Consider the following 17,020-nt stretch of genomic DNA (forward strand, 5'->3'; position numbering starts at 1 on the left):
TGGTTGATACCTTTTAATGGCTAACTGAAAAGATGGTAACAAATTGCAAGCTTTCGAGACTACATACGTCTCTTCATTAGGCAAAGACTAAAACAAATTCTGAAGAATCACATATTTATGCACAACATCGTATATATAAAAAAAAAAAATACCAGGGATAAGCCAGGTGACATGAAGCAGAATTACCATGGGTGATCGTAGAGAAAAAAAAAAAAACCATGGATAAGCCAGGTGACATGAAGCAGAATTACCATGGGTGATCGTATAGAAAAAAAAAACCACCATGGATAAGCCAGGTGACATGAAGCAGAATTACCATGGGTGTAGTCCTATGTAGTCTCGAAAGCTTGCAATTTGTTACCATCTTTTCAGTTAGCCATTAAATTAGGTATCAACCACTGAGGACTCTCAATTCTAAATATTTTTCTATCTACTGGCTAACACGGTACCAAGATATATTTCTTTCCTGAACCAGCTAAAAATGACATTTATGGCACTTGACAGGTCCTTTAAGTTTTTTCTTTTAGCAAGATAGCTGAATTAAATGATTGGGAACTGTGAGGATATGTCCTTAGCTGATACAGTGAACCTTCTCCAAAAGATCACCTCTTTGAGAAAGACTACCCATTTATCTGGACCAAATGTGATGGATTTAATGTTCCATTATATACTATGTATCCTTGCCATCTTAATTGACTGCCCTTCTAAGAGACCAAGTTTAGGTTTAGTTTTTAGCATAGCTATAGGGAAAATAGCCCCCAAAGTGTGTCATTTCTCTTAGGTATGAATTTATTGATGGAAACAAGACTACTTTCCTTGATTGCAAAGACAGAGTGGAAAGTAGTGGAAGAATATGAAGTAGCTGAAAAATACTATGTTATTGGCTGATTCTCACAGTGTTTGCAATATATATGCCATATAAATTACTCATATGTTGCCAGGTTATATTTTGGGATGTCACCTCTTAATAGGATGATTGAGTTTCCTATCCACTTTCTTTGTCCCCCCCCCCCCCCCCGCAAAAACATTTTATCAGCTATTTGGTTGCAGTTGTCTTATTTGCACGACTAGCTCTACATTACAGTACTTAGATCACTCAATGGGTAGAGCCTGGAAAATAAATGGTTGCATTGTACGCCACACAACCACATACATATTTAATGTACAACAGTTAAGGAGGATGCAAAGGAAAAGGGGTCACACATGACGCTGCCCTGCCAAGACGATGATTTGATCAGCTCTGCTATTTTTGTAACATGACCAAGGCAGATCCATTTTCCAAGGTTAGTTCATTCATACATTGCACAGTGAGCAGAATAAGTCAGCACATGTTCTCCTTTCATAGTAGCTGAGGTTTGGGTGCTAATTGCAGGCTATGGTAAAGTCAGACGGCAAGATGAAACACTGCTGTGGTGCTTAAAAGTACGAGACTACTCCCCAAAGAGTTTTGGCGTCTGGGATTCTAGAGTAGCTAGTCACAATAAAAGCCACATTATCCCCTTTTATTGCTTTTAAAATATTGCACTTTCTTTTGAAGCCTCCAGATTTACAATGGTAAGTGCAGAAGCATTATGTGCGAAGGCGTAATATAGCATAAGCCAATATATATCTACAATGTCCAATGTTACAAATAATACATGCATTGCCATACAATAATATATTGATTGAAGAAAAATACTATAAGAGTAACTCAAACCACTTTAAGGAAGAAACATTGTATCCCCAGCGATAAAGAGTTGAAAAGACCTCTAACTGCTCGTTGGACCTAAATGGGTTTTCTGATGTTATACAAGTCAACTCTGTGGGGATCCAACTGCAGAGAACTCCATTGATCTGGAGGTTAATGGTGAACAGGACACTATTAATTGATGGAGTGGTGGCCGCACTTGAGAGTTCATACTATATTGAAGTAACTGTGACATATGGAAGCATTTATCTACTTTGACATGTCTAGAAACCTGACATGAAAGACTTCTTGTCACAAAACACCATTAGTGTCAACAAGTGGATGGACGCAGGAGTAAAGGTACCTTCACACTAAACGATATTGCTAGCGATCCGTGACGTTGCAGCGTCCTGGCTAGCGATATCGTTCAGTTTGACACGCAGCAGCGATCAGAATCCTGCTGTGATGTCGTTGGTTGGGGCTAGAAGGCCAGAATTTTATTTGGTCGCTGGATCTCCCGCTGACATCGCTGAATCGTCGTGTGTGACACCGATTCAGCGATGTCTTCGCTGGTAACCAGGGTAAACATCGGGTTACTAAGCGCAGGGCCGCGCTTAGTAACCCGATGTTTACCCTGGTTACCATCCTAAAAGTAAAAAAAACAAACTTCATACTTACCTTCCGCTGTCTGTCCTCCGGCGCTGTGCTTTCCTGCACTCACTGTGAGCACAGCGGCCGGAAAGCAGAGCGGTGACGTCACCGCTCTGCTTTCCAGCCGCTGTGCTCACAGCCAGTACAGAGAAGCAGAGCGCCGGGGACAGACATCGGAAGGTAAGTATGAAGCGTTTGTTTTTTTTACTTTTAGGATGGTAACCAGGGTAAACATCGGGTTACTAAGCACGGTCCTGCGCTTAGTAACCCGATGTTTACCCTGGTTACCGGCATCGTTGGTCGCTGGAGAGCTGTCTGTGTGACAGCTCTCCAGCGACCAAACAGTGACGCTGCAGCGATCCGGATCGTTGTCTGGATCGCTGCAGCGTCGTTTAGTGTGAAGGTACATTAACAGGAATTTTTAATAGAATCTACTTTGACGAATCTCATTCCCTCCCGAATATGCTCTGCATTCCATAATGATAACACTGTCAATGTAGTCTAATATGAATGTAGTTGAAGAACTATATGTATGTGAAGTAGGTTGCAGTGATCAAAAGGATTGTAGACACAGTTTGCACTATTTCCACCAGAAGTATACACTATAATTAGCCAATCAATAGTTTTTTATAATTTTACATAACCTACTTAAAAGTTTAAGGAGCAACTAATCTTAACAGTAACAGTCAGTCAGGTGTTAGATGTCTGACATTCATGGTCCACATATGAAGTTCAATGTCCCAACGGCCACGTATCTCCTAATATAACCTCTACTTCATTTAATTGGATGAAACATGTAAGGTTGGCTATGCTGCTGGAGTAAATCGATTCTTTAACAATGATGATAAAAAGTTTTTTTTTATTCAAAACGCATTTCCACCGTGTAGCGGCGTTGAAACGTGCTGTGAATAAAAAACCTTTTAATCATCATTGTTGAAGAATCAGTTTACTCCAGCAGCACAGCACATCTTATGTGTTTCATCCAACTGGATCCAAAATCTCCAGGAGAATTTATCCACCAGCCATGGGGCAGCAGCAGCTGTTTTTCTTCATGTCTACATAGCCTGTCTCAACTCCACCGAGTGAGCATAACCAGCACTTTCCCACTCTCCCTCCATAAGGTATCAGCCTATTGTGCACACTCTGTTGACAACATGTAGATTTATTACTCCAGGGCCTTCAAATCTTAGATAAGGCTGTTGATTTTGGGCCAGGAGACCTGCAACTGGTCCTAACATTATGGCCCATACTCGGAACCTAAATGTCGGACGAATTAAACCAGTTTTAAGAGAGAAAATCTAAAACTCCAAAAAGATATCTTATTAATATTTATGTCTATTATTCCACATAAGCAACCATTGCAGTCTGCCATGGCTGACTGAAGCATTCTTCAATAAGATTAGTGAAGGAAGTCCAGAAAAAAAAAAATCTCTTCTTCCATTCACACTACTTTGTCGTATCTCCAAAAACATTTACATACATATTTGAGAATCTCTCACTGGCTCATTTCCTAAGCTGTGTACTTACAAAGTGATAAAAATGAATAGTTTATTTTACATTCCCATTTCCAAGAATTTCCATATTTGGCCTGTCCTATACTACTGAGGCACAATACCATAAAATAACAAGTTTCTCCCATGCATGCTGTTCGTGAAGCCAGAATATGTCATTTCACAGTCAATCACTTGTTTTCTGCATATAGAGTTCAAACTACTAATTCAATATTTATCGACAGGCTCGCCGGTGAGTGCTGGAATAACATTCAGACGCAACAAACAAAAGCATATGATTTAACAAGTCAAAGATTGCAATTAAAATCCACCTTTACAAGTAAAAGGCCATGTTGTTTTCCTGAATGGCACTCTAAAAGTAAAGTAGAATACAATGCAATTAAAAAGAAAAAATCTAAAGAGTGGAAATAAGATTTGATCCACTTGTAAATGATCGCTTAGGTGAAAAATACAACATAAGTAATTCAGCATGCCGTATGGATAGTGTTTCCTGTTTTGTCCTTAGAACAGAATACTCCATAACAACGCACATCAACCTATCACTCCAATCACCATTTTGCTTAATTAACTGGTAAGAAATACCCTTGAACACCTTGTCAAGAACTAGAAACTTTGTGCAAATGAACACAGATGAAATATACAGAACATTCCTTAAAGGGGTCGTCCATTGCTGGATAACTTTTTCTTAAACGCCCATGTGTCTATAAAAAATAGAAAAAAATCATATATATTTACTTACAGAATCAGTCCTACAGGAAGCACATACAGTTGTGCCCAAAGGCTTACATACGCCGGCAGAATTTTTGCTTTCTTGGCCTTTTTTCAGAGAATATGAATGATAACACCAAAACTTTTTCTCCACTCATGGTTAGTGGTTGGGTGAAGCCATTTATTGTCAAACTACTGTGTTTTCTCTTTTTAAATCATAATGACAACCCAAAACATCCAAATGACCCTGATCAAAAGGAGAGCTGTGAGGAAGGCTACACCAACAAGAGCAGGAGGAGATCTGGTAATTCTTGTATATTAATAAGAGCCACAAAATCTTGTCCCCGACACATTTTTTATTTCTTGAATAAAGTGAACAAATTGTTGAATGGCACAAATTTACAGATTTTACCTTTGTGACCCAAGTACACTGCATTCCCACATTCACGTGTGACCTAAACTCAACAGTTTCATAGGCATGTATGAGGGTGTCAAGTTTGGGTCATGAGATGTATGGAGTATGGAACACAACACATGGATGTGTGAATCAGTCTTTCACAACAGGATGAACCTTTTCTTCTAGGAGGTCTACCTTTAAAAAAAATTATATGTTCTTATAAATGTCCTTCTAAGAGTCTCCCATTTTTGGGCCCTCTTAACTCAGGAACTCATGAAACCTTGATATATTCTACATTTGCTGTCATTCATCCCAATACAGTAAATTAACATATTTAATTGCCTTATATTGTTGAGTAGAATATATTGCATTCAATGTTAGCAAAAAAAAAAGTATTTAGGAAATGGCTGAGAGGTTTTGACTCTTTCTTTGAAAAATCTCAGATTCTTGGTATTTACACGGTGACATCCATAACCTTGAGCGATCTAACATTAGGCCTGGCACTTCCATTAGTCTAAAGAAGTATTACACTAAGGACCAATAAACATCTATTCAATACTCAATGTATACAAAATGTTCCTCGCCATAAGACTTGAAATAGGAGATACGTGTCACGAGCCACATGTGTTTTTTGGGAGGAAGACAATTTAAAAAGACATGGTACGAGGAAAATTAGTTACTCCAAAACATATGTAAATAATAGAATAGTTAAATGTTGTTCATGGATGATTTAACTATGGGTATGGTTCACATGAAGACCTAGGAGGTAGGATTACAGCCTCCATTTTATACTTCTAGAACGGCACTCAACCCTATCTCTTCGGTAATGGAGAGTGTCTAAGCAGTTATTGAATGAATGAGCAAAAGCCTTCTTCCCCTATGTAATTTCATCCTTCTGGCAGATAAGGCCAGTCACCTAAAGGAACATCCTAAAGAAAGAAAAAAAAACAATGGGATCCATACCGATTACACCTGGAGTGACTGACGTTACCCATTTAAGTTAAGGTCTCTGAAATGGGAGCAGATGGCAAGCTGCCTGCAGCAGGGGGTGAGAATTCATTAATATATCTCTAAACACATGGCCAAGGAGATCAAAATATAGGAAAACCATGTTTCATGAATCCATCACCGCCATGAAGAAAAAAAGCAAAGGCAAATGATTTAATTTCTCAGTGGATATTATGGTATGTGTCACACCAGTTAATGCCCGGACTTAAGAAGATAATAACTAGATTAACTGGCTTGTGTATGAGCGTCATTCACGTAAAATAATGGGTAAGATCAGTCAAGGATTAAATTAACTATTTCTACCCTGTTGTTGTGCAGCAGTCTTGGGAAAGGACTGAATAAAAAAATAAATAAATTAAAAAAAAGCATCACCAGACTCTTCTTTTGGATTCTCAGAGTAAACACAGAGCAGATGAATAACAGAGCTTCGACTGTAATCTGTTTACCCAACAAAAGTGGTTGAATTTCCTTGCGAGGCCTAAATTCTGTCATTAGCCTGGACATTTATCACTGGGAGTGATAAAACACGTTCCCTGTTCTTGCTGATAGATTAAAGTCACCTCTACTCTCTGAACCGTGTTTCCTTTTTCATTTCGCAAGAACAAAGGGAAAAAAATATCCCAGAAAAATACATATCAGCTGGATGTTCACATAACAAGGTCCACAGAGACACATCTAGGAGTTGCCTCTTTTAATCCAATACTGAATAATGTTGGATCCTGCTCTCTGTTCTTTTCAAGCTCTGCTACTGCCAAAATAACTGCAAGGCTTGCAAGTCCTACTATACCGAGAGCCTTCCCCAGGGCACCCCAACACTATCTGAGGCACCGCCGCTATGGCAACCGCATAAGAAAGCAGGTTCCATGATTAATAGATGAAGATCAGGCATACCATCTAGATAGGCCGTCATCTGAAGAATTAACTAAAGAGCAAAGCATGCGAAGCAATGTCAGCTGCAATCAAGGATCTCAGCAATCGATAAATCAGAAATACATACCAAAACCTGCAAGTTTATTGTGGAAAAACAGAAACCACAAAGTCAATTACTCCTTTGTTCTGGTAATTACCGAGGTATGACGACAAGGCCGGAGCTATGATGAATGGAGTTCTCCTGCTGCCCACTGATCCTACTTATGCCACTCCGTACAAATCCAGTGCCGGATGCCAGGCCTTCATCGCTGGAGGGTCTTTTACGTCTTATTTAAAATTAATGAAGACTGAAGCTTTTAATGCATGAATGCAAATCTACTAGAACGTAAATTACAGCATATAATAGAATGTCAATTTGCAAAAGATTAAACCAGAACCTGGTATGAGAAATTTGACATTTACCATTATTTAAAGAAAATGATATTTGATACTTTTTCTGCTGCTTGCTGCAGAATATTACAAAGCGCTATTATTTGCAGCTATTTTTTTAATAAAATATATTTAATAGTTAATACGTAATTTAAGGTTTTGTAACCCATTGAACAGTGCAGTAACTACATAGTGCCTCTAGTGGCCAGCACTGGGCCAACGCTATCAGGTTACAACACCTTGCCAATAATGCATAACCACAGAATGCAAACTGGTTGCATATTAACAAAAATATGTTCCATAGCATATGGGTATATGTGATTAAAATTACCCAATTAGTCAATTATGAGCCTTCATAAATGGCAAGTCTCCTAATAGCCACTTTAGTAATGTGTAAAACCTACTCTTCTAGCCACATACGAATGCTCTGATCCAAGACTATCAGCCTAGTGTTGCTTTTTTGGCATTTTATGAGTTATTTCTTTCTATTTGATCATCTTCATAAAAATAAATCAACTTATCACTGCTACATTGAAAGGCTAGCTCCCTTCAACGTGTGTCGACAGTGAAACTAGCCATTAATTAGGTAAGTGGGCATGAACCCCTTAAGTTTTTTATCCTGGATGGTAAAAGATGTCTGCATTGAAATAACCAGTCTGATATAAAGCAACAAATGTCCTAGAGATTCTATTACTTCTCATAGGAACACGGAAGGCTAACCTCCATGTACAGAATACTATAATATATACATCCGCCAATCCAGCAGAACTGTGGATATCACTGGGGTACGTCAGCTAATAGAATGACTGCTTCATTGACATTGTATCACAGTAGCAAAAATATTTTGTTATGAATGAGAGATATTGGAATTCCTTTATATACTACAGACTGTATTTGACCAAAAATAAAAAAGGTAAAAAAGTTAAATATGTACTCTGTACGACAACACTTAATGCTCCAGAGGCTTCAGTATGGCTGCTTTAACCTGGGTATTTTCTGCAATGATCAGTCCAAAGTAGGACCTTGAATGGTCAAATTGACACATCTAATAATGAATGAGGATGTCAGCAATGCATGGCGGTCTATCCATTTTCTGGTATTTGGAATTTAAAGGGAATACATGTGTTCAGTTATTCAAATGAGGGGTTCCTGATCCAAAAGAAGACCACCGAGTTTACCAATTAACTAACTCATTTAGCTGCCAACAGAAATAGAGCAAGAAGAAAAAAAATGCTCTGGACTCCATCAGCGATGAAAACCAATCAAACACTCACTGATTCATTAACTAGACAGGACAATGGACTCACATGTAATACCTAATGAAACAACTTCATTACCGATCACAGCCATTGTTTAACTAAAAGGTGTACAAAGTTAGCACAAAAGGAATAGTGTTGAGAAATAGCTTGATGACATGGAGTGAAGAGTAATCCATCACTGCACAATCACTGTGCGGCCAACAGGGGAGCCACAGACAACTCAATGGGTAAAACCTACATTTCATTCTATAGGCTTTGTTTGCTGGTACACAATGCTGAAACGAGTCAAATCAGCTGTAGGCATTGCTGCCGGGCGCCGATATTGCCTTCTTATGAATTATCTGTAATTGAAAGTGAAAAAGATATAAAATTATAGGGGCTGCCGTCCCATGCGGTGTCTTTTAAAACCAGAACAGACAATACAATCAGGTTGGGTGTTGTATTTTCTCATCTGCTTCCAACATGGCCCCTTTCCAGTGAAGTGTTACCATGAAATAAATTCTCTCTTTGATATAATGATGAATGACAGACAAACAAAGGGTAGGAAAACAGGGCGGCAGTCGACGTCTCTGTCTACGCTGCCCCATTCATGTGTCATTTCAGTGCTGACATTGAAGTTACTTTTACAATTTCAAGAAACCAAACAAACAAATCTGCTCTCATTTATACAAATGCATTATTGGATAGAACACAGGATATCCACGCTGACTGCTTTTGCGATATAGGCACCTACTAAACCTAGAAGACCGCCGTCCACTAAATGAATTTAGCAGAAAGTCTCCCACACATCAATTACCATCTCAGGAAAGAGCCATGGTCTGCTTTTATCTTTAAGTAGCTATGTATTGCAAATCCATGTGTCCTAAAAGAAGACATATACACAGATATACATTTCATCCTTGCTCTCATCCTGAAGAGCTTTCTGAAGTTTTATCACTCAACCGATCAAACCTAAACAATCTTAGCGGCCTGGAGACTTGTGATCGGCAGGCTGTGGTCGCAACTGGAAGACTTCCTTGGGGGGTGCAACGCTTAAACCCAAGTGTAGAAAGGTTCTCTCCTATATAGCGGTCAATACCCCTGTGTGATCATTTATACAGACATCTACTCAATGAAACCTTTCTAGCAGGTTGTCAGCAGAACCCTCAGGTCCACTCGGATTTAGCTATGAAAGCATTGCATGGGCTGATTACAGAGCAGGCAATACTGGAGATAAGAGGTTTCCAAACAAACTGGTGAACTTTTAGGTCAAATTAAAGTTACTTTTCTTGACTTTATGTCGTTTGAGAACTCTAGGTATAATGTTACTTTGAAATGAGGGCAATCACTTCTGGAGTCGGATACGTTGGCACCAGTTAAATAACATTAAAGTCATAATAAGCCATATAACAATAAATATATAAAACAGATAAAGTACAAAAGGACAATATTCCCAATATAAACGTTGCCTACACTTCACACGACTGCACAAGACCCCCAACTTCCAGATAAACCCTAATCATGGCATCTACCTCTGAAGATTGGAGACACAGTTCTGTCTGGTTAAAGTTAATTATTGACTTTTATAGGACTTGAGCTGGGGGAGAACAGAAAGCAGCACAGGAAGGGGTAACCAGGCAGTTATATTGGTATGCCCTTTCTAGTTTAGCTGACTGCCCTGTAATAAACATACAGTAAACACTTTATTCCTGCATTATACATGCTATTAATATTTTATCATCAGTGCCTGGGCTTTCCCTTTATAACCAACAACACGGCAAAATATGCTTTCAATCCAAGTTCAATAATAAAGAAAGAGAGGACTGAAATGGCCGCATGGGTATTAAGTGCAAAGCATTGATCCAGAGGAGATTTAAACAGAGCCTTCTTTATTTTACATGCTTGATAGTTTGGAAATGGGAAAGACAAATCAAACCTTCCCAAAGCAATAAAGAAATGACTCCTGACAGAGCGGTTCAAAACAGAAGCACACGTAAGGGAAATAAGCACTTTTCTATTGTACGGCCATTAAGACTTTCTCTGCTGTGGGCACAATTGACGTCCTAGGAGCAGTGAAACCACTGGGTGTCCAGATTACTAGGTACCGCAGACATACAGCAGACACAGAGGTTTGGCACAATTAACCTTTTCTTTGTATCTTCAAGGCACCACGTGTGTTTTCTACTTTAGCAACTGACTGAAAGACAAAATCCATGGTAATGCAGTCACTAATGTCCCTCTGTAGGCACTGGAGTAAAGCCATTTGTCTAGATTTCTTCATTAAGCATCAGTATTTGGATTGCCACCATTTCACTGCCCGGCAGTACCAATGAATGATAGCCTTCCTAGCTTACACCAAAAATCAAAGCATGCTACAGAATCCTATACAAAATTAGCCATGGTATTATTGACAGTGGGTGCGTGCGTGGCGCTAAGGCATGATACGGGAGTAACTGTGCTTGTAGCATTTAATGACATAGGGTGACCCATTCTTTCCCCAATGCCATCCTGCATTTGGTAGTAATGATCTCATTTTGCCTTAGGGCCCCCATGGGAGGGCAGCAGCCCACCAGCTCCCTGACTTTCTGCTCCATTACCCCAAATGCACCAGGCAGAACCAGGCTCCAGAAGGCAGTCGGAAAAAACAACACATGGGGGGGATTTACAGCCAGGTTCCCAGAGCTCCCACTATGTCTCCTCCAAATTCACAGCCAGAGCACTTAGAGAGCATTACTCTCAGCCGACTGCCCCTCATACACATGGGAAAGCCAAGCATGCGGGCACTGGATGCATCTGACAGCCCCTCACTGGCATTTTACCTCTCTGATATTTATCTAGCATGATCATATTCTGCACCTAAGCACAGGGAATGGAGTGTTCACCCACAGAACCTAAATTCTACATTTGGAACACTGGCCAGCATGATAAGACACTATGGCATGTTTCTGGATGACCCTGTGGACACCCACCAGACCATGGGGAACATCCAAAGTTCCTGCACACACATTCCCCGGTCAGAGCCAAAGTGCACTGCAGATGACCTGGATTTAGGGTGCACACAATATTATTACATTATGTCATAATCAGATTTTTCTAGGCTGACTGGATTATGTCTGCCTGGCACAAAGTTACCTCCTTTTAATTGCGATGGCTGATAGTATGAGCTGCCCTAGAATGAGGCAGATGCATGGGTGGGTGTGCCAGGGCTAAACACTCATTCAGCTTCCATTTAACTTCCCAACATGCAGGTTTAGGGTAAAGCCTGGCACATCCATGGTCAGGGAATGTATGAGGAAAAGCAATGGGGCTGGGATGGGGGAAAATGAGGGGCTTGCCCCTGTTAGGACCCCCTCATTTCTGCTAAGCCTCGGTCTGCGCTGCTGTAGAGCCCACCACCCCTCACCCCCAGACAGCAGCAATTAGCTACCCCTGAACCACTCACAAGTTTCTTTAACACTCGCATTTCCACGCTTGGTTCCAAGCCATTCACTCACAATGGAAGAGGAAGAAGATCTGGCCAGACCATCCCTGCCTTTGTATTTTGGGAGCAGCCAGTCTCCTGCCAACAAGGGGGGAGATCTATAGAGAAGAAAAGCCCGTGCCCCCCCCCCCCCCCCCACTGTGGACTGAGCACGACCAATATTTGGGAGGTATTAACCAAAAAATGAAGAAAAGGAATAAATAAAAAGAATTAACATAACTTATAGGTCCCAAAATCTGGAGAGGTAGAGTAGGTCTCTATGGAGATGATAGGGGATGGTGGATATCACAGTCCTTGCTGTCTTCATTCATTCCTAGAAACACATCAGGGGGCACACACTAGTCATGGAGAATAGCAGGAGCCTACCTTGGGAACATGCAGGAGCAGTGCAGAGTCAGGGCTAGCTCATGTACAGTCCCATTAGTAATCCACTGAGAGGGATCTCTCCAATCCACTGGGTCCTCCCGTGCAATCCTCAGTCATTACTACACGTGTGACACAGTGGCTGCACTTTCTTCTCTATGCAGAGACTGCTATTCCTCCTGGTCCAAGCCAAATTCCACAATGACTCCACTGTGAGGGCTCCGGCAGTGGCATGCAGGAACCAGTCACATCAGGGTGCTGGGCAGAGAGGGGCACAGTGGTCACCCAAACTCCTGCGATCTCTCCTGGTCCCCAGCACACACACACTGGCTGCGGCTGCTCAGTGAACTGGCTTGGGAGAAGAGGAGCGCTCAGCCTCCCTGCTCACAAGCCCAGCCTCCTCCTCCCTGCTCCTCACTCCTCTGCTACTGGCACTGGCAAAATCTGGAGTGGATCCCTGCCCACCTCCCCTGCCCATGTGTCACACACACTGCAAACACCAGCATTCCCATAGATCTCATGGGTTAGTAGCAAAGTTATCCCTGAGAACAAGAGGACATTTCTCAGCTATTCACTCAGTGAATAAATGACTGTGCTCAGGAAGAGGTCCCATTTAGTTCTGACTCCTGGAATAAAATAGATATGACTGAGTAATATTCTGCATACGATCCATTTTGCAGAGATAAGCCAGTTCTCATACAGAAAGGAAACAGCAGTAAGTAATATGATATTTATTATATTTGAAAGTGCATTTACTGCTTGTAAGGCAAATATTTTCCATTATCCCTTATCTCCTCTAAACACATGCAGCGCAGGAGATTTATTTATTTTTTTTCCATTAGCCGATTGAGTTTTCTTTTTTTTTATTTCCACCCTAATGGTGACAAATATTTACTAAACATCAGCTCTAATGCAGACCCTGCAAAAAGCAGAAATACACCATGAAGAATGTATTTTGCCTCCTGGTATCAAGTGGCTGTCTGTGTGGTTGTAGTTCCCACTTTTGGCCTGAAGGTGTCAGCAGTCTAGCTGAACTGAACAGATTTGCTCAGGCTTTTGCTGCCCATGGCTCAGTGCACAGAGCCCTATGTGTGCAGCCAGCAGCAGGTGCCAGACAGGACCAGCTGGATGAAAGCAGCTCTTCTCCCATTGGCATACAACTTGTCTTTTGGGGCTGACTGTGTGTACTGGTTGAGCAAGACTCATTTGTAGGAAAAAAGATTAAAAAAAAAATCCTACTGTACAGAAGTAGTACTACAATAAACATGCACTGGGGAAGATGCAAATCCCAAGGCTAGAAGGAAAAGTCTAAACTTTTTTTTTTTTTTTGGCTGATTAAATCTTAGTGTTTTATTTATTTATTTATTTTTTTGCATTGGAATAATCAGATAATATCTACTATCGTGTGTCATGGTTCCTCCGCCCCTTATCATAATATAATTAGTTATAAAGAGAGTTGCAATTATCCATATTCCCTGCAGACATAGAGAGAAGGGGCAGGAAAGTGCGGGGTCAGGAGAGCTGCGGTCTCGGGAGCGCCGGCTGCGGTTTCTTCCTATTGTCTGCTCATAGCCATCTTCTGACGACAGATCTAAGGATTAGGTTTCCTTTCCGATATGTATGTGGAGCGCTTAGGTCATAATTCCTCTCTTTATCAACTAATAGGAAGTATATTTAGATAAGCAAATAGTCCACATGTTACACTGTTGGTATTGATTTAACGGGGAATTGTACTGGAGGTATTCACATGGAATCCATCCCGTCATCAGGCTTTTAATGTGCGGAATTGCCGCCAATTTCATTTATGGCAGCAGGAAATAGACATTTTGCCTAATCTGTCAGTTTTGGTTGTCTGCGAGCTTTTGTGTAAGCAATTACCTTTCATAAGGAGCGCTTTGTTACTGGGTGGCATTACCAGCTAATAGTACAAATAGTTCGACATATTGGCTCACGCGCCTTGTACCTGCCAACCTCTATTAGATCAACTTTTCACAAACTGCGGAGAATATACGCTTTTCTATATTGTGTCCCGGCCGTGTTTTAGATAAAAGGGCTCATTGTTCTTCACCATCACTGTTTAACTGAATCCCCGGACAAAGGGGTTTTGTGTTCTACCTATGTCTTGTATGTCAGTTCTATACATCAGCCTTGGGGCACACAAGTCTTCATTTCACTGTAGACATCTGACAACTATTTTCATGCGCTGATGAGGGTTTGCGGTGCGCTGGCGGCTTCTCGAAAGTTGTTCCCCAGGTTTTAGTAAATAAGGATTAGTAGACGAAAGTCATGAAAAGCTCACTGAAGGGCATTGTGCTCCAAATCCTCTGTGTTCTGGGGATGTAAATAGACAATGCTGTCATCTGGATTTAGAGGAAAAGTCCAGAAGTGTCTTCAGATAGAGATAGGACTGGCTTCAAAGCATATTTTCTTATACTATCAACATAGGGTGTTGCTACATCATCTATAGATTTTTGTAATGGGGGACCCCTGAACATATCATAAAACTTAGAGTCTTCCTGATTCTTTAGATGCAAAGTTTAAAGTCCCCAAGGTTATTTTTTGGGGGTCCTGTCCGGTGCTGGCAGCCCTCCAACTTATATACTGGTAAGCGCTATTTATCTGTATCTATTTATACTACTCTTGGACTATTTTCTTACAATTATTGCTAATATTATATTATTAGACTAGATGGTGACCCGATTCTAACGCATCGGGTATTCTAGAATATGCATGTCCACGTAGTATATTGCTCAGCCACTTAGTATATTGCCCAGCCACTTAGTATATTGCTCAGCCACGTAGTATATTGCCCAGCCACGTAGTATATTGCCCAGCCACGTAGTATATTGCCCAGCCACGTAGTATATTGCCCAGTCACATAGTATATTGCCCAGCCACGTAGTATATTGCCCAGCCACGTAGTATATTGCCCAGTGACGTAGTATATTGCCCAGCTACGTAGTATATTGCCCAGTCACATAGTATATTGCCCAGTCATGTAGTATATTGCCCAGCCACGTAGTATATTGCCCAGCCACGTAGTATATTGCCCAGTCACATAGTATATTGCCCAGTCACATAGTATATTGCCCAGTGACGTAGTATATTGCCCAGTGACGTAGTATATTGCCCAGCCACATAGTATATTGCCCAGCCACGTAGTATATTGCCCAGCCACGTAGTATATTGCCCAGTCACGTAGTATATTGCCCAGTCACGTAGTATATTGCCCAGTCACGTAGTATATTGCCCAGTCACGTAGTATATTGCCCAGTGACGTAGTATATTGCCCAGTCACATAGTATATTGCCCAGTCACATAGTATATTGCCCAGTGACGTAGTATATTGCCCAGTCACGTAGTATATTGCCCAGCGACGTAGTATATTGCCCAGCGACGTAGTATATTGCCCAGCGACGTAGTATATTGCCCAGCCACATAGTATATTGCCCAGCCACATAGTATATTGCCCAGTGACATAGTATATTGCCCAGTGACATAGTATATTGCCCAGTCATGTAGTATATTGCCCAGCCACATAGTATATTGCCCAGCCACATAGTATATTGCCCAGTGACATAGTATATTGCCCAGTCACGTAGTATATTGCCCAGCCACGTAGTATATTGCCCAGCCACATAGTATATTGCCCAGTTACGTAGTATATTGCCCAGTGACATAGTATACAGCACAGAGCCACGTAGTATATTGCCCAGCCACATAGTATATTGGCCAGTCACGTAGTTTATTGCTCAGCTACGTAGTATATTGCCCAACCAAGTATATCACAGGGTAAAAAATAAAAAATAAACATGTACTCACCTTCCGAGGGCCCCTTGTAGTTTGGTCACGTGACCGTGACGTCATGGCAGGTCATTCACGTGCAGGCGCGCAGGACCTGTGATGACGTCGCGGTCACATGCCCATGATGTCACGGCAGGTCGTTCTCGCGCAGGCACTGTGATGATGTCGCGGCGTGCAATATTATTCGGCCTCTTTATCTTAATACTTTGTTGCACCACCTTTTGCTGCGATTACAGCTGCAAGTCACTTGGGGTATGTCTCTATCAGTTTTGTATATCGAGAGACTGAAATTCTTGCCCATTCTTCCTTGGCAAACAGCTCAAGCTCAGTGAGGTTCCATGGAGATCGTTTGTGAACAGCAGTTTTCAGCTCTTTCTACAAATTCTCGATTGGATTGAGGTTTGGACTTTGACTCGGCCATTCTAACACCTGGATACGTTTATTTGTGAACCATTCCATTGTAGATTTTACTTTATATTTGGGACCATTGTCTTGTTGGAAGACAAATCTCCGTTCCAGTCTCAAGTCTTTTGCAGACTCCAACAGGTTTTTTTCAAGAATGGCCCTGTATTTGGCTCCATCCATCTTCTCATCAATTTTAACCATCTTCCCTGTACCTGCTGAAGAAAAGCAGGCCCAAACCATGATGCTGCCACCACCATGTTTGACAGTGGGGTTGGTGTGTTCAGGATGATGAGCTGTGTTGCCTTTACGCCAAATATATCGTTTGGCATTGTTGCCAAAAGTTCAATTTTGGTTTCATCTGAACAGAGCACCTTCTTCCACATGTTTGGTGTGTCTCTCAGGTGGCTTGTTGCAAACTTTAAATTTGTTGCAAACTTTAAACAACACTTTTTATGGATATTTTGAGAAATGGCTTTCTTCTTGCCACTG

At 41.2% G+C, this 17,020-nt stretch overlaps 1 protein-coding gene across 5 annotated transcripts in view; it reads right to left on the reverse strand.

The window, feature by feature from the left end:
• The window catches only part of SEMA6A (semaphorin 6A), a 339,475-nt gene extending 326,739 nt beyond the window's left edge, over nucleotides 1-12,736 (reverse strand). For all 5 annotated transcript variants that reach the window (XM_069753296.1, XM_069753304.1, XM_069753286.1 and 2 more), the window contains exon 1: nucleotides 12,326-12,736. The gene's annotated coding sequence lies outside the window, so the exon portion shown is untranslated. The remainder of the gene's footprint in view (nucleotides 1-12,325) is intronic.
• Between the last annotated feature and the right edge of the window lie 4,284 nt (nucleotides 12,737-17,020).

Source organism: Ranitomeya imitator, chromosome 1, assembly GCF_032444005.1.
Source record: "Ranitomeya imitator isolate aRanImi1 chromosome 1, aRanImi1.pri, whole genome shotgun sequence".
Classification (NCBI taxonomy): domain Eukaryota; kingdom Metazoa; phylum Chordata; class Amphibia; order Anura; family Dendrobatidae; genus Ranitomeya; species Ranitomeya imitator.